Source organism: Pyrgilauda ruficollis, unplaced genomic scaffold (assembly GCF_017590135.1).
Source record: "Pyrgilauda ruficollis isolate IOZ18807 unplaced genomic scaffold, ASM1759013v1 scaffold60, whole genome shotgun sequence".
Classification (NCBI taxonomy): Eukaryota; Metazoa; Chordata; class Aves; order Passeriformes; family Passeridae; genus Pyrgilauda; species Pyrgilauda ruficollis.
The window spans coordinates 4,428,498-4,453,744 of NW_024527711.1; the positions used below are offsets into that span (position 1 = coordinate 4,428,498).

Below are 25,247 nucleotides of genomic sequence, written 5' to 3' on the forward strand. Positions count from 1 at the left end.
TGCCATCCTCTGTCCTTAAAGAATCATAGACTCACAGAATGGTTTGGGTTGCATGAGACCTTTAAAGGTCACCCAGTTCCAAACCCCCTGTCATGGGCAGGGACATGTTCCACTGGACTACGTTGCCAGGGTTCCATTCAGCCCGGCCTTGAACATTTCCAGGGGTAGGGCATCTTATCATTTCTATGGGCAACCTGTGTTCATGCCTCACCACCTTTACAATAGAGAGTATCATCTTAATATCTAATTTAAATCTCTCCTAGTTTAAAACCATTCCCCTTTGTCCCATCACTCCATGCCCATGTCAAAATTCCCTCTCCAGCTCTCTTGGAGTCGACTTACATACTGGAAGGAGTCCTAACGTCTCCCCAAAGTTGTCCCCAGACTGACCAACCTCAGCTCCCTCAGTTTGTCTTTATAGGAGAGGTGCTCCAACCCTCTGATCAGCTTTGTGGCCTTCTCTGGACTTGTTCCAACAGGTCGATGTTCTTCTGTACTGAGGATCCCAGAGCTGGGTATAGCACTTCTGGTGGGGTCTCACCAAAATGGAGTAGAGGGGCAACACATATAACACAATAAGGATGCCTTATTGCTACAATTGTGCTGCCGCTTGGTTTCACAATTTTATTTTCAACCAAGTCTGAACTTCAATGCTCTTAAACAGCCTTAATCTGAGAAAGCTGATTGCATTTTTTTTCAAATTTTCCTGATATATTATCTGATTATTGAGTGTCTGCAAACCTGTGCCCCGAGTAAAAGGGAAAAAGAAAAAAAAGAGGTAGATTCTGCTTGCACAAAATTCACTGGAAATTTCCGTAGTAATAGATCAATGGTAGTCAAAACAGCAAGAAAATATTACATTGGATGTTATTATGCTATAAATATTTAAAATATTGTGAAATAATGGTATAACTTTGCATTTTTTCAGTATTAACTTCAGAGAGATGCAACACAAATAGCAGAGAAATTATGAAATTGGCTCTAGTTGAGGAGAGAATTTCTGTGTAAGAGAAAGAAGATTGAAACAGTAATTCAAACAGAGAAGACATATAATTAGTTAAACTTATGTAGCATAGGTTTTGTACTTTGTACACAGTTTCCATTTAACATGTCAGGAACCTGGTTTTAAACACAAGACAAGAAGTTACCCAGTGAGAGTGTGTGGCAGTAAATTTAAGCTGGATACGTACTTCTTTTTAAAAAACCAACATACACTATAGCAATTGCTATCTGGATCTCAGGGAGCTGGGAAAAAAGCATATACAGTTAAAGTCTGACAAAGAGGTAGCTAAAATTCAGAAATCTCTGTGCAGACCAAATCATCTGCTCTGAAGTAGACAGAGTTGTGTGATTCTACTGGAAGAGAGCTGGCCCTTATGAAGATTGGATGAAGACAGATGGCAGTTCTTAAGACAGCAAAGTGAAACCCAACAGCCAATTTGAATCTCATTCTGTGTGCTGGAGGTCAAGCATTCCCATACCCAAAGATCCCCTATGAGTGCACCAAGCCCAGGGTGCCCTGCAGTTATCCTGTCCTGTCTCTCCTCAGCTGAGTTGTAGAGCAGTGAATGAAAACTTCAGAGGATTGCAAGGGAGCCCACAAACAAGGTCCAAGGAGAGACCCTATATGATACAGAGGTTACAGACTCACCATCTGCTGTTCATTGAAGTGCAAACTGACAAAGGCTTGGCTTCTATATGCAGGCACCAATGCCCAGGTAAACTTTTAGACAGGGAGGCCTTCTTGGTTTTGCAAACCAAGGCATAACATGATTCATTGGCTGGAATACAAAGTTAAATTCAACCTTGAAGGAAAGTGCAGTTCTCTGGCAGTGAGGTAATTAAGCGTTGCAACACCAGGACTGGTGTTAGACTTATCATAGTTGTGGTTCTTTAAAACAAGATTAGCTATCTTTCAGAAGGCTTAATCCACCTCTTGGGAATAGCTGTTTTGTCTGCATGTTGTGAAGGACTGGAGACAGATCCCTCTGGCCTTATAGCCTGCACATCTCCAAATCATTTTGCAGATGATGAGTTGAGGCACCAAGGATGAAATTCATCCTGCTGCAGTGATATGACTACACCTGTGTACTGCTTAAATCCCTTCCTGTCTTCAAACTAGAAGCACTCATAGAATATAGGCATCCTACTCAGTACTTATCACAGGAGATGTTCAAATCCCAAGTGTCTGCCCTGTCCCTGGAGGCAGCGTGAAAGATCCCAGAGGGCTATACATTACTCCTTAGTATGCAAAATTGGTAGCAGGTTAGTTTAATAAGATGAACAATAAACAGAAGCCATTCAAACAGTACTTTTTATGGGTTTTTTGTTTTTCCAGCTCATGAAGCTGTGCCCACTAAAGAAGAAGTCATAGCCTGGGTAACATAACAGTTTGGCCCCCAGACTTACTGACCTGGTGCATATGCAGTTCACTCTTCCACCCATCTTTCTGGACAGGCCACCCTTAAATGGCTTTCATTCTCAAAAAGTGTGATTCATCTTGCTTAAACTTCAAAGTCTCCACCTATGCTAAACACTTTGGTCTTTATTTAGGCTTGGTGTTAAGGAAGAGGCACTATTAAAGGAGGCATTGTTCACAACTGTTGCAGATGTGATGAATTATGTCCCAGCAGTGCCTCTGTTTCTCCAAAGGTTAAAGAGGGAATCTGAAGTATAAGCTTGGTGGTCTTAATTTGAGCAAGTGAATCTATCAATAGTATCTCAACACCTCTGGAAATTTAACCTTTACTTTATGTTTGGCTAGCTAGTTATTATAGATTAACAATAATAATCAACCATGACCCACATTATTTATTCATTCTCCTGCTGTGCTGCCTGCAAACTAATTCCTGTCTGGAAAGGGAAACATTTGAATGCTTTAGATTCTCTGCAAATACCTTGGTTTTGCTTTTTGGAAGGGTCTTAGTGAGAGGTACAGCTGTGACAAAAGTAAGTATTAATCTTGTCTGTCTCTATATTTTGCATCATGTGGCATTGTTTGCATCCAGTTATTTCCAGAACTTTAAAGGGAATCTGTCATTCATTGTTACCAATTAGCTGCCTTTACAATATGACCTGGAAACTGTTTTCCAGACAACTTGGTGTTATTAATAACATGCATTACAGCTGGGGCGTGCCAGCAGTTCAGGAGTCACAGAGCAGCATGACAGTTTAATTTGCTACCTTGATGAGATTTTTGCCTGTGAAGTTGCACAGAATATAAAAGACTCTGGCAGTACAACATTGGTGGGAGCACTTTAAGGGATTTCCAGACTGTCTTATTTGAAAGCATTTACATTCAGTATTTGGAAAAGCATGTATTGTGGCTTAGAAAACTGAAAGGGACAATTCTGATCACACTAACAATTAATAACATTATTAACATTTTTCAGTTACCACACAGACTTTCATTGACCAGTCAAAACAGTTTCATCAAGACAAGTTAGAACCATTATTTCTTGTGGTGAGATGCCATGCATCCCCAGCACTGATGGAGTCTCCATGAAGTTGTAGACCTATAGGCATGTCTTCAGCTTATCAAGTCTAGTATGCAGGGCCGAAGAGCTGTAGCCATACCAAAGCACTAACTAAAGTGCATCACTGGAGCAAAAGATGCTTCAAATACTACTATAAGTCACTATATACAACACATCCTAAATTTGGCAGATAAATCACAGGTTTGCTCTTGCCACTCCAGACTGTCTGTTGCCCTGGTGCCAGTGCACATTAATCTGACAGCAGTCAGTGGCTTTGCTGTGGGGAGCCTTATGGCTGGGATCTTTACTGTGGTTGTACTCTGGGGCTGCAGTCTCTCTTTGATAAAGATTGAGCAAGGCAGAAAGCAGATCTCTGCTTTGTCTTAGTCATTTGACAACTTTCTAAATCTACACCAAAAAAATAGGCACACAAATCTCCAAATACTGTCATTTGCATAATGAAGTATCATCCCAATCCAGTTAATGACAAAATGAAAAAATGTCTGTCCTGAACCATTTAGGAAGAAGCTGGGAAATTCTGGACCTTCTCCAGGCTGTTGTTTAACCATTTGCTAGAGAAAGTAGCTCAACAGTGTGTCTGTGTCTGTGCAAGTCTGCAAGAAACTCTGTAAGACTGGAAGTGGCTCACACTTTCTTGCAATCTATGTCAAATTGGAAAACTAACTCAGCACCAGACTTTTTCATAAGCTTAAGCAGATAGAGGTGCCCACTAAGTACATCCGTGTTATTAACTGTATCACTACTAGGTAGAGCAGCGGGAATACAGTTATGCAATTACTATCATCTCTGAATACTACAGAGACATTTCCTGTAGCATAACAAGGCAGCCAAGCAAACTAAGAGCTTACAAAGGTGTCAGGAAAAATACTCATGGTAAAGTGTCATCGCATACTGGCATAGAAAGTTTTCTGAAAATTTTCAGCTTACAGTACATTGGAGTTAACACAGATTATGAGTGAACAAATGAATCAGTGGGCAGATGAGTTCTCCTTTTCCCTCTCTTTTCTGAATGAAACTAAGTACTGTACTTATTTTCCAGCTGAGAAGTGAAATTAAATTGTCTGGGTACTTGATGGCCTACTGTTTTTAGAAAGCTATTAAGATGCTGCTATCAAGTGGAGGACAGCTTTCTTGACCCTCTTTAGCTGGCTTATCTAGTGGCCACCTGACGACTTCATCACTTCACAGGAGGCATATCTCCTGTGGTGACCACATTTAACTGTGTCTTCCTCTAAGTGGCAATTTAGCAAGTGAGGCAACACACCTCAGTCAGGTGCGGGGGGCTTAGGGAGGAAGGGAACATTCTGTGTCATTTATCTTGCCTCTAAGGACAGCAGTGGTACAACAGCTTTCCTGTTACTTCAGCTCATAACTTTTTTGCTGAGACTATGATTTAGAAGCACTCATGCTAAAGATAAAGAGTCTCTCTGGGATCAGAATAACAAACAGAAAGATCCAACTCTTTCTTTTAGAGGTTCTGTAGTGAAAACATGAGTTTGTATAATACTGGCTCTTCATGGAATGTGTAGCTCCTAGCTCATCATTCTTAGCTGATCCCAGCAATTTGATAGTGGATAAAATTTGATTTTGCTAGTGAAGACAGTCACTGGGGCACATTCATGCCAAGTCCTGCTCACTTTGCTTGTCACTTTGTTAGCCTTCACGTAAGAGAAACTCAACAGATTTTTTTTTTTTGACTGAGAGAGAACCTTACACATTAATAAGCAGATTTAATGCTCAAAGCCTTTTTTTTTTTTTAATCACATATTTAGCAAGAGCTTTTTGACCTTGGCTCACTTCAAGATCCCTGTGGTCTGAGCCTCCCACATCCATGTAAACTTTCTGTCAGGGGTAATGTTTTCTAATAAGGTGTTTGAGTAACGCAGGGTAGACACGGGGGCACAGGAGCACAAGACAGCATCTTACTTTTTGGGTCAGCAGCCCAGATACTCAGATGTTGTATAAGTGCTCTGCTCGCACAAAACCCTGGTATCCAGAGATAGCTCTTTATTTGGTCACAGATGCATTCGTATTAAGGCAGCAACTCTTTTGGCATCTTCCATTGGTTAGTCAGGCAGAAGTTAAATGTGATGCTTCAGGGGTGTTTAAGGCAAAGTCTTGTGTTTTCAATTAGCAACCAGTTAGTGAGACCCAGATTTGCTCTCCTGGATTTCCAACACTTCCGAACAGAGGTATTTTCTCTCTTTTATTTTACTCCCTGGTCTTTGATCAATGCTGTTTAAAGGGCATAATGTTTCACCTAAAGGGGAGTGGTGGCAGATAGCAATCATTCATCAGAAAGAAACCCTTTCAGAGACAGAGGGAAGCAGAAAAGACAAATGGCAAAAAGACCCTCTAGGCAGATTTCTGGTTAAATACTTCTGGGGCCCAAGTTCAGACACTTGCTCCAGGAGCAAGCAGCCTTTCTCACATCCTGGTTTTCAGTTGCCTACAAGCCACATAGGTGCCTGAATTTTGTGATCCTGAAATGGATGAATGATTGTCTGCTCTGTCCAGCCTTGAACCTTTCACTCAGGATTTCTGAACCGTTCTTTGCAAAGAGCAAAGCTGCCCATCAGACAATGTCAGCAAATGAACCAAAAGGAGAACTAGTTTCACTCAGAAGTGAACCTATTGTGTGGGCACTTTAGAGTGTGGTGACAGCAGCTTAAGATGCTCCTTTATTTTTCTTCCTGCAGATTGTTCTTTTTAGAAAGCTAACCCTGAATCCGATTATTTTTTATGATCTAAGAAAAGGCTGTGGCAACTGTTTATCTTTCTATGTTTCTATACGTTTTCTAATCTAAGTCTAATCACTCTCCATCCAAAAGCGAAAGAAACTTCTATGGTATTCTGAGAAAGATCTTCTACTTCAATGGTAAATCAGCATATTACCATTGAATTTCAATTAATTTTACCCTTGGCTAAATAGACTGCAAGGGATCTAGGTAGCTGAGTGATCTGGCCTTTTGGTTTAGTGGACTGTAATGTGAAAACTTGTAGGAAATAAAATAATAAGTGTAATTATAGGGCTTTACTCTGTGATATCAGAGCTGTATATTTTATTCGAGCTCAACAAGTATATTTTTTCATGGTAGATATTCTTTTGTACTTTTTCTCTTTTCATTTCTCTTTTTTGATAAGTCATTACAGATCCAACTTAAAGTAATGAAGAAAATGCTTTCCCTATCTATAATTTTATAGGAATGCAGCCTTCAGAGCAGAATTATTCTTCAAACTTAGGTGACTAGCTTGCATTGACATGAGTTGGTAACACAGCAGAAATATTTTTCAAATGCTTGGCCACAAAAGAAAATTATCAGCTTGTTGCAATCATGCCTGCTAGTTGTTGCATAAATCTAACCACGAGTAGCTTTAATTACCCAGAAGTGGTGAGCCTTCTTAATACAGCAGTCAAGTTCAATTTCCTGTCTTGCTTGTATCTCCATTGATGAATTGGTTGTAGGACCAATGGGAAATCTGTGAGCTGTGCAAGTGAGTAAAAATGAAATATAAATACAAGGGGAAAAAGACAAAGAGAAATTATTTTTAAAATCTTATTCCTATTTGTAAAGGATGCATGCAGGGATGCAATGTGTTTGCAGGATACACTGATGTAAGATTATTGACAATGAATTTGGATGAACTTCTCTTTCTGGAGAGAGGTGTTCTTTGCCCTCTGTCATGGTCCTTTTACCTGCTGTCCTAGTTACCCAGTCCAAGCACCTGCATGAGAAATCGTGGCTATTCACTGAGGTTTCCACTGACAGGGTTCTGTAGACTCTCTGATGTATCAGGTGTGGCATTCACCCCTGTTCAAACCTAACCCCAGAACTGGCTCTTGTCTAGAAAAAACCTTTCTCTCATTTCTCCTTTGCAGAAATTAGGTCAGGGTGAAAAATGCAATGTTATAACTAAAGCCAAATTGCCTTTCCGTGCCGTACGATATCCACACATCCATAGGTGCATTAGTCATACTCTATTTCTAAAAATTAATAGCAATAATAGTAACAACAATAACAATAATGTGCAAGTGAGTTGATCACATTGAGCTGAAAACTGAGTCGTTTCTATGGCAGTTAATTGTGTTCTGTGTGGTTCGTAATTCACACAGTCTCAAGTTCAACATGGAAAGAAGAACAAGGAAAAAATGCAAAGAGACAATGCTTTAAAACACTGTATACTGAGAGGATTTCAGAACTGGCCCTTCATCACCTCTGAGGACAAAGGCAGAAGTCCAGCTGCAGCTCTCAATACCAGAATAATTTTCTAATAAATTCAGAAATGTGTTAGTAGTTTGAAGCAGCTCCTACCACACATTCTCATCTCACTTGGGTCAGCCTACAGCCCAGCATTCCAACCTGATTACAGTATAGTAGAAATTTCACCATAACTTAAGAAAAAAACAAGATTTTTTTTCTCTAGTCTTTTGACTCTAGTCCTGGACTTGGCCAGGAGGCTGGTCTCTGCTGGCCACAAACGTGCCACATCCAGGATGAACTTGCTGAGGTCAGGATACTTATGAGCAGTTCCCAGGTATATTTTCTCCACCTAAATATAATTTTCCAGCAGTCTAGAGTCTGCTGTTACAGTATTAGAGAAGTTCTATTTCCTGTCCACCTTGCTATCTTCTTGAAAAAGAGATAGAGTATAGCAAACCATTTAATCAGTTTAAAACTATTTTCTAACTTTATGTCCACTCTTTTTCCCAGAAAGTCTCTTAGACCTTCCTTGCTAACTCTTCTCCATTACTTTATTTACATCCAGGCCTGCAATTTATAATTTTCTTCTTACTTGAGTTTTGGGGTTATTTTTTTTTATCAGATGTCCAAAGACCTTTTCATTGGTTTAGCTGCCTTGCAAATGCTACCAGGGCCAAGAGAAAGAAAAGTGCAAGCAGGAAAACTAAGGCAGGAACTTGGAATCTGTGAATTTCAGGCCAATTTTTGCTCCATGCTTTTCTACTGTAACTTTAAACAGATCCTTATCTTTCTCAGCATCTCTATTTTACTGATTTAAAGGAAGAAATCCCAATGGCAGCTCTGTACACAGGAGCTCAGAAGCAGCTAGCTTATTTAGGAGCAGGAAAGAGAGAAAATGAGAGATGTTTACATCCTCATTTAATAAGGTAAATCATACTTTTGCTGCTACTGTAGGGTGAAACGGTATGCATTCCTGTTTTTTAATGAATAATCAAGGCCATTCTACTTGGAGTTTCTAATTCTTGAAGCAATGTCACAGTGGATTTTTAATGACCCAGAGAGGAGGACAAGGGCCAGAAGTGCAGGTTGGGACCACAGCCTTATTGTCTTTTTTGATTCAGACTCCTTAAATCTCTCCCCTCCCTTTTTTTTTCTTTTTTTTTTTCTTATTTCTCTTCTTGTTTTAAGTCTTTGTTCTCTGCCTTTCAACAGAAAGTTCTGTTGTATGGTTTTAAATAACTTTACAGGCTGTTTTTACTATCACACACACATACAACATTCTGCAGAGTGAATGGCAACACTGAAATCAAGAACCATGCTTCTCCAACCCCAAACAAAGGCACTTCTACTTCTCGACAGCACCAGGATTTGACCTGGGGGTCCTCTGGAGCAGGGACTACAAAAGATTAACATTTCAGTCTGCTGAGCCCACCAGTGCAGTCTTGCCTTATCTCATAAGCTCTGCCAGAGGAATGAATTACCCTAGTTCATTAAGACTCGTTTTGAATTGTGGTGAGAGGTCACCACATAAGTCACCTCCAGTCTATTTTGCGAATAATATGGATTATGATAAAAGCTGGCTGGGAGGTTGAAGCCCAAGGATTTTGTTTTCTTAATCCTTCAAGGTGGGTAGAATACAGGGTGGGGAAACCCTGATGTGGACATTTCCTAGCTCTGCATAGTAGATTATAGAAAAGTCCTTTTTTGTTTTGGTTTTTTTTTTTTTTTTTTTTTTTTAACCCATGAATAGGTGACCTCTTGATCTCTCTGACCCCTTTATTTCTGCTATGAAAGAACTAAAACTAGATCTGCCCATACAAAACCTTCTTTCACTTCAGTTTTCTCATGATTAAATTCCCTGCTGTGTTTTTGTTTAAGTGCTCTGATGCTGTCCTTTGGAATTGGGCAGATGTTTGACTCTTTGAAATGGTGCTTTTTTTTTTTTTAATTTAGTAGTGGGCTGCAGTTTAGGCATGTTTGCCCACATCAGGAATATATAAGAAATGTTTCTACAGTGGCATTCATGGCTCACCATCTAAAAGTACTTTGCAAGTGATACACTGGGATACAGTAATTGATAATTTGCATGAAAACTTACTTTGATGCACAGAATGCCTTACAAAATAAAACAAAGGCTGCCTCCATGTTGAGTAGATGACTGGGAATACATTAATTACAGTTGTAGACCTCTTCAAAAGTAACCATGTCAAACGTAGGTAATGGAGGGTAAGGTTGAAGGCAGATGGCATATGATCTACTTTAATAACTTATGTAGAAATAAATGGGAGCCAGTCATTGGGGAAAAGATGTGAAAATAATGTTGAAGAAAATGGATGTGCTTCAATTATCAGTTAGTGCTGTACGTGCATAATCCCACTAGCTTTGTGGGAGCTGTGTTAATTCATTAGTGTTGAAAGCATGGTCCTTCGGAGAGGGAAGGTAAACCTGGGTAATGTTTAGACCTGGTGTTGGAAACAGAGCTTTATCAGAATTCAACTAAATCCGTATTCTTTTTACCTGACCCTTTGTCAGGCCTCTGTAGACTGTGGTTATTAAAGATGTGTGTTCATACAACATTAGCAACTAATTGAGATCAAGGCGTCATTTTGCTACTTGCTATACAAATAAACTGAATTTTGTCCCAGAGGAAAGATAAGCTTGAGATTTACCAGAAGTCTATACTAGCTGAGCTAATGATTCAATGTTCAAATTTTGCAATGCTGGGCTTAGATTTGCTCCTAAAAGATGTACAAATTGAATTCCGCTGGATATGGGCATGTCTTCCTGTACTCCTCAGAGAAGCGAACCAAGCTCCACGGCATCCCTCTCTGGGCTGCATTCCAGAGGTGCTCTGCATCATCTAGGTGGAGCCCCTGGCTGGATTTGGGGTCTGGGGTGTAATCTCTCTTTGCCATTTTTCTCACCCCTGTGAGCAATCCAAATACCTAACTTTAGGTAATGCCTATTACCCCATCTATTTTTAATTCTATGCAGTCCAATATAAACCAAATAAACCTGAAAGAAATAACATACAATATATTAAATACACTTGTACTGGCAACCAACTTGCACTAAAGGCCACCCCGCATTGGGGCAATCGAGTTTAATTATCCACTTTAAAATGTGTCTAAGGTTTCGAGCACAATTTTTTCAACCTTTATTTAAAAAATAAATTTAATCAGAGGACTGATATTGTTCTGATCCATCAGGAGGGTGCTTAGGATAGGTTTCAAAATGTAAATATAGTCCTAATATTTTAACCAAGAAAAAGGAGATTTCATATTAAAAAAACAAACTCTGAAGCTCCAGTCTGGGAATGTCTTGCATTCAGGCTTGTCTTTCCATGAGATGCCATTAGTGTAGGCAAAGTGAAGCACAGGAAGGGTTCAGATTTCAATGGACAAGGCACAGACAGCTCCTGTTCACCTTATACTTGGAAACTAATTTCAGTGAGATGTGTCTGTGGGTGAGTTAAACACATCTGTAGTTTCCTTCCTTCCCATACTTCTCAAGAAAAAAGATCATTGTCCTTTCCATAGCCCTGGTTTACAGAAGGATGGATATGAGGAAGGGAGAGTGAGAGAGATTTAAAAATGTGTCAGCTTTATCCTGGGAATTGCTGTGCTGAAGTAAATTATTGCCTAGAAGTGAATTATCATTTTTGTGAGATCTTAAAAACCAACAGCTGTGAAATTGACTTCTAACTGATTTTAATTGAGATGGACCAAACTTAAAATACCAGAAATAAAAATTCTGGATGCTGTATTGGGTCTAGCTGGAATGGAGATACTTTTCCCCCTAGCAGCCCTTAGAGTGCTATGGCTAGGTAGCTAGAAAGGTATTGATAACTTGCCAGTGCTTTGACTACTGCTGGGTTGTGCTCTAGAGCATCCAGGCTGTCTCTCTAATATTCCCCCATCACCAGTAGGCTGGACTCTTGGGAGAGGGACACAGCTGGGACAGCTGACCCAAACTGACCAAAGTGATATTCCATATCACATGAGCTCTGCTCAACAATAAAAACTTAGATAAAGGAGGAGGAAGGGGGAACAAAATCTCTTTCTTATGAACCTCTTTAAGTACTGAAAGGCCACAATAAAGTCTTTCCCAGAGCAGTCTCTTCTCCTGAAGAGAATTGGCTGAACAACCCCAATTCTCTCAGCCTGTGTTCATAAGAGAGTTGTTCCATCCCTCAGATACATCAGTGACCCCCCTCTGCACCTGGTCAAACAGATCCATGGCTGTCTTGCACTGGAGGCCCCAGAGGTCACAGGACAAAAAGATCAAAGCATGGACTATTTCCCAAAATCAAACCCTTGTCTTTCTGGAAAAATTTACAGAGATGTTGTGAAGGACATCATTGTTCATGAGCTATGTCAGAAATCTGTGGTCTTTCAGAGCCTTGGAGGGAACCACTGATGATGGTGGGCAATCACTGGGGCTTTGGCAACTGGTGTGATCCCAGCATGAGATTATTACAGCTTGTCTTCTTTGTAGGGAGAATTATTTTCAAACCCAAGAGGGATAAAGGATAAATTATGTTTATTAGCATCCCAAATAAAGTTATTTTTTGGTGACAAGATTGTGAATATAAAACCATACTTTTTTTTTCTGAAATCTGTAATATTTCAGAGCACTGAGTTAATCTTAGCAAATTTGTTAGGACACCTGTATGGTATTTATTGAGTGCAAGTATGGAACAACAATGATAAAAGTAGGTATAACAGGTTAGTGACACAGTGTGACTCCTTTAAGCAAACATATTCCAATTACTTTGTTTACTATTGTCTTTTCAGATGGCTTAGTTTTAAAAATCGGGTTTTCCTAAAATTATAGGGTTTTTATTTTATTTTGAGTCTCTTTTTCGACACTGCCACAAACCCCACACTAACGCAGAAGCACACAGAGCTGATAGTGCACAAAGACACCTTGTTGTATGACATTGTTTAGGAGTTAGTTAGTAAATGCAACCTAAGTTTGGATGGCATCCTCCATGGAGCTGTAGGCTTCTGTGCAATCACTTTAGTTTTGTCATTGCATTCAGACTGAGTTAGCCATTCTTTCTGCCAAAATGGCTCCCCCAAGGATCCAGATGGCTACTGCCACTCTGTGAGACACTTTCTGGTTTGGTCTCATAATCAGAACAAATGATGAGAGAGTAATAGAACACAGACGGCAATTGAGAAATTACGAGCAATCTATTAATCTTTGGGGGCTAGTATCACAAACTAAGGAGTGAAACTACTCCCAATTTAATTGAAAACTCTCTGCGTAAAGGACAATTAATGAGAAATGAACAATTTTGTGTTTCAGGAGAGATGAAGTGATGGAACCTCAGGGTATATCAAAGATTTAAGAATTGTGTTTGACTCTCTCCTGTGACAGGTGTGAAATTACTTAGTCAAAAAGACATGTGTAAATGTCTTCTACTCTGTGGTGCTGTTCTGGCAAACAGGCCAAACTGTGCCCACTTCTTGCTCTCTTTCTTACACCTCCTCAGCATACACTGATGTCAGTGGAAAAACAACAAGGTTGTTAAAACCATTGGAACTGATGCCATGAAGAAAGTTGTGTTTTGCAAGCTGATTATTCGAGCTAACAATGTCATTGCTGTTGTGTTACAACTCACCAGGTTTAATAGGCTCCATCTCATACCAAAAGTGGCATATATGGCCTCCTTTATAAAAGTACCTTGGAAGAAATAGAGCACAAAAATGATTGTCTGGACAAAGTTTTTCTGGTTTTTAGTGATTTAAATGAAGGCTTGTATGCAGGAACTCTTGAGATTTCATCTCTCCTCTCAATTACTACTTTTGTTCCCAGTCTGTGTAACCATAGTATGGGGCTCACAGGAGCTACTTATACCAGAATAAGGAAGTGTGGGACTTATCATTTAGCTTTGATTGCTACACAGAGTTCAGCACATTTCAGGAATTTAAGTGTAAATAAAATGGCCAGTTTGGGGTCAAATTTTGGCCCTTTCTGTCTCCTGTAAAAATGCTGCCTTTGATTCCACATAATCAATAGCAAAACACATTGGCCTGGAGACTTTATAGAAATAAACAATTTAATTGAGCATAATGTTTCCTTGTTAGCGCTTTGTTCAAGGACAGAATAAGCTTTTATGAAAAATAAAGACAATTTCCATTCACTTCCTCCTAGTGTACTGTTTTAGATGAGGTCAAGCAATCTGTTTGGACATAATATGCTCTCACTTGAGATTTTTCTGATTCAAGGTGAGGAAAGATGAAAAGCTGTAAGTGCAGGTTATTTTGAATAATATCTGTTTTGTAGAAGTTGCTACTTTTTGTTCTTTACAAAGAGATTTCTTTGGGAAAGAAAAAAAGACAACTGAATAAAATAACCTTTAACATACAATAAATAGGGTTTAGATTGTTGAAAAATGTATTTTATTGATTGTGTTACATGTTTGCTACAAATTTTGAGAGGTACTTGTATTTCAGTACTGCACTTTCATTGCACTGGCCTTGGCTTTCTATCTCAGATCGGTATATCTGTAAGTATGCATGGGAGGAATTCATTAAAGTATGATAAGCTGGAAGATGAGTATGAAGGAGAGAGTGAGCATTATCAAAATGAGGGAATGTAGAAATGCATGAAATGTTTTTCAGTTTGGGAAAAAAATGTATTGCTTATTATCTTCCTGAAAATCTGCAGTTCCACAACAATCAAGGCAGTGTGCAGGTTTTGGCTGCCTTGTAATATTGATAGAGGCACCTGTAATATCATAATGCTGGTTTAGGTAATCATAGAATCCTAGAATGGTTTGGGTTGGAAGGAACCTTAAAAACCATCTTGTTCCAACCACCCTGTCATGGGCAGGGATACCTTCACTAGACCAGGTTGCTCAGATCCCCATCCAAACTGATCTTGAAATACACCAGGGATGAGCCATCCTCAGCATCTCTGGGCAGCCTGTGCCATTGCCTCACCACCCTCATAGTGAAGAATTTTTTCCTAATGTCTAATCTAAACCTACTCTAAACCTGCCCTTAGTAAATTCAAAGCCATTACCTCCTCTTCTGTCCTTCTTTGCCCTTGTCAAAAGTCCCTTTCCAGCTTTCTTGTAGCCCCTTTAGGTACTGGAAGGTGCTGTATGGTCTCAGGTATGCTGTGCCTGAGCTGCTTCACTGCATCATCTTAATACACATGCACATGACCTGGATAGTGCCACATCAAAATAAACAAAGATATAAAATAAAAAAAAAAAACATTGGGCAGGACTTATCAGCACATTCAACCAGATGAATTTTAGTGTCTTGTGAATCAAATTGTGAGCTAGATGGCAAAGTTCCTTTTAAACTTGATCTATTCAATGCAGACAATGAAGCCTAGAGGGCTATTTATCTGACCCTGAGATAGACACCTGCATTTGACCAGCCAAATGGCTTTCTAGACTCCAGTGGCTGTGCTGATTAGGTCTCCTCTGACTGTAATTGAAGTGTAGAAAGACACCTGCCTCTCCTGTGGAGGTCTAATTTCAGGTGTCTGAATCTGGCCCTTTATCCACCCTTCCTCTACTAGGGCTGAAATGAAAGTTACACACTTCAGGAGAAAACAAAATGATTTTTACTTCACCATGGGTCCTGCTATTTTTTTCCAACTCTGCCTCATGGTCAGTGTCCCATTCAAATTGTGAAGATCAGGGATTTTTAGCACTTTTAGTTGCTGGTTTATCTGAGAATTTACCTTTGATGCTGTTAACCTTTTCTTGCTGCCTGTGCTCACATTCAGATTGGCTGAGATGTACCAGGCTTCTCTACAGAATCAGCAGATTTGGCAATAGTATTAGAGTACAAGCTGGAACAGGTCCAGCTATTAGCAGCTAAAATATATGATGAGACTTTGATCACTGCCAGTGATTGCCATAGCATTACAGTGGCATCCCAGTGGCAGCATTACAACAGACCCAAATATTTTGCTTCATTTCTTCCTTTTTGTTTGTGCGCATTTGTGCATGTATATATTTGCTGTCATCATTATTCAGGTTTCTACATACTGGGCAGAACAAAAGATGAACCATTAGGCTGTTTTTTGAAACCTTATCTCTTTCTCCTGTACTTTTTACATGCAGTCTCAAACCCTATCTGCAACTTATAATGTTAAGCAAAAATGTTACTGCCTGTTTCTTCTGTCGTGCATCTGTTCTCTACATCATTAATCCTAAATTTGCACAGGAAGACAATTGACATTTTTCTTATGGTAGGATAGGGTTACTAAAAGACAAGAAACATGGAAATGATACAGACAACAGGGTTTTAGAAAGCTGTTACTTTTAAGCTGGGCTAGAGTTGCTATTTGCATTTCTTGCTTGACAGCTGCATTCAGGAGCTTTCTAAAATGTGGTGGCTGATACAGACTGCATGTTGTTTTACAAAAAAATTTGTATTTTTTCCATACCTTTCTGCCAGTCTGTGCACAGACTGGATGATTTCTTATGTTGGGGTGGGAAGGACATGCCAGATAACAAAAGTATCTATGGGGCTGACCTAGGCTCATTCTAATAGAACCTTAGAAACATTTGGATTGGAAAGGACCTTAAAGATCATCCCAAATTAATTTTACTTGTCTTGAACCACTTTAAAACATACTATTACTGCATTGGACTCATGATTTGTGTATCCACAGATCTCCATGTCAAAACATGGTTAAAAATTAGGTCATCTAATTAACTGAAACTAAGAAGGTGTTGACTAGTGCCTTTCTGCCACCCCAGTGGAGTGCAACAAACTTGGGAAATGACGCGTAAGACTTAATAACAGGTGTGGAGCTCCTTTTGCTCTGGCAAGCAAGCAGATGGATGTTCTTGCAGCCAGCTTCCAAACACTTCCAAATGCAAAATGGGAATTTGCATCCCAGAAGATACAAGAATGCTTTATCTTCTAAGCATGATTACTTGTTTTCAGCTAACTGAGCAGTTGGATGGAGACAGGAAATTTAGAAGAGCTGTCTTGGAATGAGTCCATTCAGAGAGCTGTTCCAGAGAGTAAGCCCCCTTTTGCATGCATATACAGGTTTTTCTAAGTGCTATATTTATTAGATAGTCATCTGCTGGATATTAATATCAACAAATGTGACTTTGTGCTTAAAAAGGGGGTGGAGGTGCTCACATGAGCTGCATGATGCTGTGCGTTGAAGATTGTTGTAGTCTGTTGTTGTCTGTACTCGGTGCTACTGAGTTGTCAGCAAAGCTTGCAGCAGGATTCAGGGTATTTGCATGTACTCCTTAACAAAGTTGAGCCAGTTAGCTCCAAGAAAGCTCTCATTACCTCAAATGGATTCTTAGTCATCGAGAGCCTTCCCCTTTTAGGAATCAAAATGTATAAAAGTTAACCAAATGCAATGCACTCTTGGCTGTGAATACTGGTGTATAAAGCTTTTAGCTGTAACCTGATTCACATCTGCTCTCAGCACTTAAGCTGATGAAAAGTGACAAGCCTGAACCACTGCCACTGACCCAAGCTCTTTCTGTCTTTTTGCTAAGTAAATGGCAAAAAAAAAATCATACTAATTTTTGATAACAATCCGTAATTTCCCAACCCTTTGCAGCATTATGTGTGTTTCTAAGCACAAAGTACTGGCTTCAAGGGTCACAGTCCAGTTAGTCAATAAAAAGCACCAGGACTTGTTATGAGGATGCATGCCAGTTCAGAGAAAGTAATATTTGTTCTCTCCTGGCAGCCTAAAAAAGCCAAAAATGACCCCTAACCTTCTGCTCAGGCTTGAGATGGTTATCTGTATAATTTACTAACTGATCTTTGAAGAAGTTTAGATTACTTGAAATATGCACACAAACAGCCTTCCAACTGCACAGATAAAATCTTGCAGTGAAATCTGCACATTCTGCAGCCAATGCTCAGTGTTCAGGGAAGTGCCAGTTGGACGAGCTGCAATGTAGCACCATTTCAGCCCCACAGCAAGGGGATAAACACAAACATATTCCTCTGGACTGTGAAACTGAAAAATCCTTCTTGCTTTTACACTTCTCTGAGTGTTTTTTCTCATTGAGTTTCTTTGATTTTGGAAACAATTCTTATTTTCCTTTCCAAAGGGATGAATACCCATCATTGTGTGTTATTGTGTGCCTCTTGGTGTGCTCTATATGTAGAAGAGACAACTCCTTTACTGCCATTAGGGAAGCACAAAGCTTCCAAATACACTTTGGTGCCAGCTCCACTCATATGTGGAGAAGGCAGTAATTCTCTCTGCATTATGGAATGCTGTGATGTGTGCCACTGGGGCCTGCATTTCCAAGCCAAGCAGCAAGCAGCATTACCACATTGCCTGTGGCCAAACCCATACTGATAGGCTCAGTATTAGCAGGATATAAGAGCTCAGACTTGTAACCTTATTAACACAGTCACACTTTTTGACCTGGAGCTGAGCTGAGTCCTGTAGACACAGCAGTGTCATACCTGCTCACAAGATACTGCCTAAACCTATGAACACTATTTGAGTGACTGAAAGGTGAAAAAGAATCTAAGAATCTTCTGTTATCAGCATCCTCACTTCCCCCACATATGTGCAAAAAACCAAACAAACCAACAACAAACCACAAAAACAAAAACATAGTACTAGAGAATATCAAGGAACAATTTCCAATTGTAATCCTTTTAACTATCCTGGCTCTAAAAGTGAAAAGCACAGGATGCTTCAAGGGAAACCCAAACTAACCAGCTGCCATGACTTACACAGCTACAAATCAGTGGGCAGATTTAGATCTTGGCTGTCTCATACCTGGAAGTGTTCAAGGCCAGGTTGGATGGGGCTCTGAGCAGCCTGGTCTAGTGGAAGAGGTCCCTGCACATTGGAGAGATGGAACTAGATGGTCTTTAAGGTTCCTTCCAACCCAAGCCATTCTATAATTCCCTGAAATTCATTGTTGCTGTCAGTTCTAACACAGAGTGAATATGCTACTGGGACTGAGTTCAGTTGAAATTATTGAAAATCCATATTGAAAAAAAAAGATGTTCAAGCTACTTGGGATATTTGAGGACCTTTTTCATGCTTTTTAGATGATCAGACTTCAGAGAATGGTGGGCTATTGTTAGCAACCAGTTTCTGTTAAGACAACAAAAGTTGCCAACATTTTTAGTGTACTCTGAAGCTTTTTAAACTCCTACAGTAGAGTTTCACTAAGGATTCAAGGCTCCTGGATTCAAGTGATATGTGAGATGAGTACTGGAAATTATTCTGATGCTCTTTGTTTTGCTGCTAGGTCTTATCTTTCTAATACCCTACTGACTAAAGCTAACAGAATGGGAAAAGTAGGAATGTTTTTTTATAGAACCTTGCCATACCTTAGCATTAGCAAGGGAGTGTTTAACGACTGCTATGTGGGTGTGCATTCAGCTCTCTGTGAGCACAGACAGCATCTAAATATGAACAAAAGTGGGGGGAAAAAAGGAAATCTTCATGAACCTACTTGAATGCCATAGCTGAATTACATTCTCTATGAGTTAAAGCTAGAAAGGCGGACTTCCCTAACAGACATAACTTTCTATTCTAACTAAATGTAGCCTGAACAGTTGAATCTACTGACAAGGCACCTATTTTGGATAAACCATTTTATCATCAGTATTTTGATATCTTTCTCCCCTAATAACCCTAGTATTTCCATTTCTTAAATATATCCCCATGCTCCAAGTGTTTTGTACCATTTTAAATAGCTTACTCATCTCCAAGATGCTGACATCTCCCAAAGTCTCTGTGCTATTTAGACACCTTCTTTGTCATCATATAACAGTATTTTGTATGTTTACTATTGGAAGTCATTCCTCATTAGTGAATCCTTCTACATTCCTGTGAACAAAGGGCTATGACGGTGACTACTTTTAATGAACCCCTGCTGTTTTGACATATCGTAGGCTTCATGAGACTTGTGGCTGTGAATGCAGCAATAGTCCCAGATAGCTGTGTTCCTCATGATCTTGTGTGGATCATCAGAGCAGGACTGAAAATGGACAATGAAACTTTTGACAAATATGGTTGTGGGAGAAGAGACTTCCTTCTTGAAGGAAATCTTTGGAGTTTTTCTTTCCTTACTCATTCAGATGTCAAGGATGCATGAGTTCCTGCCATAGCTTGAACCAGTTATTCACTCATCCAGAAGACAAAGATGCACAACTGGTGAACTATTGTACTCACAGCATAAAAAATGATTGCACTTTAATCTTAGACAAAGAGCATATTTAGGGTAATCCAAACAGGTTTATCATTCCAATTAAAGAATAATGGCAACTTTTGTAATGATTAGGGTTTTCCAAATAATCCTTTTATTATTGTTATTATTTCATAAGCTTTTTTCATTAGCATCTAATAGACAGAGTTTCCATCGTGATCTGTTCTGCATCCTGCAGTTCGCAGGTCCGTGTGGCACACAATCTTCTGCATGGCCAGCACCAGAGAAGGTGTGAATGGAACAGAATATTTACACACTGCAGGAAATGAGGAGGGGAGGAGAGGTGTGCAGTGAAAGCACATTTCACAAGAAATAATATTGCCTCAAAACCAAGAATAATAAAAAGAATTTTATTTCCCTACCTCTGTGATTGAGTTTTTAGTGTTGTTCCATACATCTCTTACACTCAGACTGTATATAAGTAGAGGGTTTCAAAGCGCTTTATGTATAAATAAGGAATACTAGTCCATTTTATATGACGGGAAAGAGGTGATGGTAAGGTAAAATAATTAGGTAGGTGAGTGGCAGAGGATGCACAGCCAAGCTCAGCATAAAACATTTTCCTCCAACACTTGAAATATATTTTTGGACCATGTAAAGGTGGTTTGGGAGGAGGAATAAAACTCCATCACTTTTCACAAAAAATATGTTTGCATTTTTTTTATTCACTGTCACTGTGATTGTGGTATGCAAAATTGTAGGTTGGCTTTGTAATGGTAAATGTTCTCATGAGTTTGTGTGATATTTGAGATTAAATTAGATTCTTTTAGAGAGTATTTTTCTTAAACCAGCTAGGAGAGAGAAGTTTTGATTTTCTTCATAAAAACAGGACAGAAAATATCCAGTTTTTTACTCTATGTAAAATAAAAGTCCTAAGAAATGTGAGTTTCATGAAGACTTGCCCACAGGACCTTCAAGTCAGATATACAGAAGGCATTGCTAAATATATGTGGTTAGAAAATACATGTTCTCGTTGTTTCTGTCTGCCTTTAGATAAGTCATTGGACTCACAGTTTGGACCAGTTACAGTGGATTATTATACATTTCTTTCTCCAGGCAGCCATGCTGATTGTGCCCAAGCACTGTAGCCTGCCCATAAAATGCTTCCTTTTGCTTCTTCTCTCTAGAAGTACTTGACATTCTCTGGCTGAATGAGGCCCATGACTGTATGGCAAATGTCATTCTCCTGCAAGTTCAGCATAACTTCAGAATTGTTTGGCTTTGCTGCATTAGTGTCAGTCTTACATAACTGAACAAACAAGAGCCAAGTCCATAGGTAGCCCCAAGGCAAGATATTGGTAAGAGCAGCAACATCTTTGCAATGTAATCCAGCTTTTAGGTCTAAGTCAGCAATAGCTTTCCTTCTCTTCAGGCACAATTGCTTGGGCCTGCATCTTCATTTGGATTTATAAGTCAAATATGTATGTGTAGATCTTCACGTGTGATAACAATTGATTTTTAAAGGGAAGTAACATCCCATGAGTGAGAAAATGAAGGTGTTTGGAGTGTATGGCACAGTGCTAGAGATGTCACAGGAGATCTCTCCCTGTGAGATTGCAGGCAACACTAGAAAACAGGGTTCCAGATACCCCATCATGGGTTGAAAATAAGAACCAGATCTCTCTAATGTTACTGGCTTTTTCCGTAAAAAGTAGATAAAACATTTTTACATAGTGTGATGTAGGACAAAGACTAATTTTGAAGCAGGAGCTTATTTTCAAAGTTCCAGTGTTGATAATATTAGCAATCTTAATGCTAGTCAAACCACATTTGAGATTCAACTTTCACAGTCAGATAATTAGACAAAAATCTCACCCTTCATTTAAAAAGGAAAAGATTCTCAGATTTTCCTGTCAGAAGGAATGAACTTGAAAGCATGTCCTAATTTGACAAGGAATTATTAAGATCCAGGAGAAAAACTTCTACCCCTTTTGTCCCCCCACCGCCCCCCACCTTCTTGCTGAAATTGCTATTGGCACGTAAATATGTATGGACTCAGGAAGACTGTGATGTGTAAGAAAAGACAACATTTTTTTGGCCAATAACTGGGGTTAGGGAATGTGTCAACCTTATTGGATGGCAGCACCACCACAAATGTATCTTCATCTACTTGTTAGGTTTTCTCACCCTATATCCTCAGCTCCCCTGTCCATTTTTCTAAGACTACAACAGGTTATTGTTAATGGATAACAACAATGTATTCCTACTGGGTTTCAAACTGGCCTGGCAGCCTTGCTTCTTTGCTGCCTGTTTGGCAAGTTACTTCCCTTCTCTCCAATTTTGTTTCTTCACCTGTAAAATGGTCTCCTTCCTAAAACACGTGAGTTCCACAGGTTTCTGAAAAAGCAGAATATGAAGAGTGGAGCTGATATGTTAGAAAGGGAGGGTAGCCACTTTGGCAAGGAAAAAATTATACATAACATAAGAAAAACAGAATGAGCAACAAGCTAGGGAAGGAGGGAAGGTGAAAGCAAAGAAAATGGATGGACGTGAAAGATCAGTTTAATGTGGGGGCTTTTAGAGGATAATAGCTAAGTAACAGAGGAACCTGCATTGGTCAGCTCTGAGGCTACAGAGAAATCATAGGCTTCTAAGTCTGAAAGAGGTTCAAAGAACCCCAGGGCAGGATCAGCTGTATCTCTGTCATTTCTGGTGCATGTTTCTGTAATTTGTTTTGAAGACTTCCTTTGATGAAGTCTCCACAAGCTTCTTAGATAATTTATCTCTGTGTTTACCTTACCCTTAGGAAGTTCCTCTCATGGAAATAATAATGTAGGGAGAAAATGAATGCCATTTAGGATTGAAGGAATTTAAACATTGTGGTGCCCCTGCATATTGACATATGATAGGTCAGGAAGCAGTGCCAACATATATGAGCCTTTAAAATTGACTTTGAGGAAAAAAAAATCCTTCCTTCCTTCCTTCCTTCCTTCCTTCCTTCCTTCCTTCCTTCCTTCCTTCCTCCCTTCCTCCCTTCCTCCCTCTTCCTCTTTTTTTTGGACTTCATGAGTGCTTTATCATAGGAAAAGAAGGGCAAGAAGCTGTTACAGCACTTTCTACTTTTATGATAATTATGCAAGACTGAACAAAACCCTGAGGAACAGTCATGTCCAGAGGAGACCAATTCATCCATTCTGCTCATACATCCCTTTGTTTTTCCAGCCACTGAATTGTCATTATTAAAGGCATTGATACAAAACAAATACCATTCATACCAGCATCAACTGCAGAGCAATCTCACCTGCACTCACTATGACTTTAAAGTACGGCATGCTTCATGCTAGCAGGCTCTAACCACAAAGGGCCAGTAAAAAAGCTCTTTCTGTCCAACATGAATTAGGACACTCAGTTAAAAATTCATAGGAAGATTACATAAAACCATATGCTGCCTTTATTTTTCCCCTTTTGCATTAAAAATGTACAGCTGCTCTGCATTAGACATTCCATTAGCCTGTGAGTCTCACAATCTGGACTTTATAGTTAATGATGGGGGGAGGACTAACTGAGATGGGAGAAGGGAGAGAATGGAAGTGTTTTAGGCCAATATTCAAGGCTTTCTTAAAGGAAGATAGTATATGAGGTGGATGGAGAGTTTAAGTGTGGGAGTAGTAATCTTGCTGAACAGAACTACATAAAGGAAGAGACCTGTTTTCGGAATTATTGGCTTGCTCTCAGAACCCCTGAGTAGCATCAGCAATAATTAAAATGATATAACCTGTTTCCTGTGGTCATTTGGGAAGAAAATAAAAAATCTATATTCCAAATGGAGTCAGGAAATGTTTAGACTCCTCTAACAGTGTTAAGTCGCAGAGAGTTTTATGGTCACTCCATTTCTTCTGCAAGAGACCCTTTAATTTAGTTGGAAGTCTTGAAGGGTCCAGGTTTATTATTAGATAATTGACTGTGTTGGTCAGTTAATTGACTGGGATTGAATATATGGCCACCTTAATGTACTAACAAAGTGAATAATTTAGCAATTACCTTTCTATACATTGTAATGAGATGCATTCTGAAGAGTCTTCTTGATGATGTTGTGTCAGTAAGTGTCCTAGAAGGCTCCATAGGGAAGCTTGTAAAGATGCTGGTGGGTACAGGTGTTGGCAGTATGATGGTCACGGGCTCAACAGCAAGCAGGTGAGCTGCAGAATAGTCCACTTACACAAACCAGCCCTGAGTCTGTTTTTGCTCACGGGGCAGAAGCAAAGAGAAAAAAGGAGTGATTGGTTTCATTTAAGTTGTGGACTCAGGTCTGTGTGTTCAGCCATTCCAGCTGGCATGTGCCCTTTCCATTAAAAAAAAAAAAAAAAAACCAAACCAAACACATCTGGTAATCGAAACAGTATTTAAAATATCTTCAGCAGACAAAGAAAATAAGTATTTTGTTCATAATTTATGAAGGGGTAGTTTCATTTCCAACCTAGGCATATTTCAACCTTTTTATTCATTTATTTATTCATTTATTTAATTCATTTATTTATTTATTTTACATTAAATACAATAAGGAGATATAGCACCAGAGTCTATTCTCTCCCTATATAGCTGTTCCCCAAAGACTCATTTTGTAATTTCTGAATATGTTTATTTCTTCTTGGTCTTACCCAGGATTAAAAATCATTAACATTGTGCCTTCTTGGATTGATTATGGTTCTTCACACTTACACAAGATGAGAAAACTGTGCAAATAATTTTTTGGGGGTTGAGTCACAAATAAAATTTTAATACAATGTATTCTGAAATGCTTGGTGCAGTCACCATTGTTAAGCTGCATGTTTAATTAACCATTGCCTGAATGCAGGTACTAAGCAACAAGAACACAGGAGCACATTACAGTGTCTTAATTAAATTATATGCAGTATGGTCATATTTAATTGTGCACAGAACATGCTTTCTCCTTCCTTTTATTCCTCTGTGTCTTTTGTTTCTACATCATCAAGTAGATAGAGTATATTCAAGGTACACATTATTCACAAGAAAGTAAGGAGGTTTTCCACACAATTTTTTGGGGGATGAATAAAATTTCTTCTGGTGCTTTGTTTCTTCAAGCATGATGCAAGATGAGTGTCTGATATGGAGCATCACAGTGAGTAGCAGGAATGAATCCTCAGTTCAGACCATACTGTCTTGGAATTTAAACTGTGTATCATGCATCAAACACCGCTCTCTGCATTGTCTTCTTGGTCTAGGAAATAATTTCATATGTGAATTTATGTAATGCCTATGAATTCGTGGCTGATGACCAGTTCTTTTGGAGTATTACACAGACTGATTGGTTTCTAATAGTTTAGACAAATACATATTTCTTTTAATTAGAAGTGCTGAAATCAGTCACTGAAATAAACACTGTGG

The 25,247-nt window shown here is 39.2% G+C and overlaps 1 protein-coding gene across 1 annotated transcript in view; it reads left to right on the forward strand.

The window, feature by feature from the left end:
* Positions 1–25,247, forward strand: part of TENM4 (teneurin transmembrane protein 4) — a 589,520-nt gene that overhangs the window by 116,583 nt on the left and 447,690 nt on the right. The gene's annotated exons all lie outside the window — the stretch shown is intronic.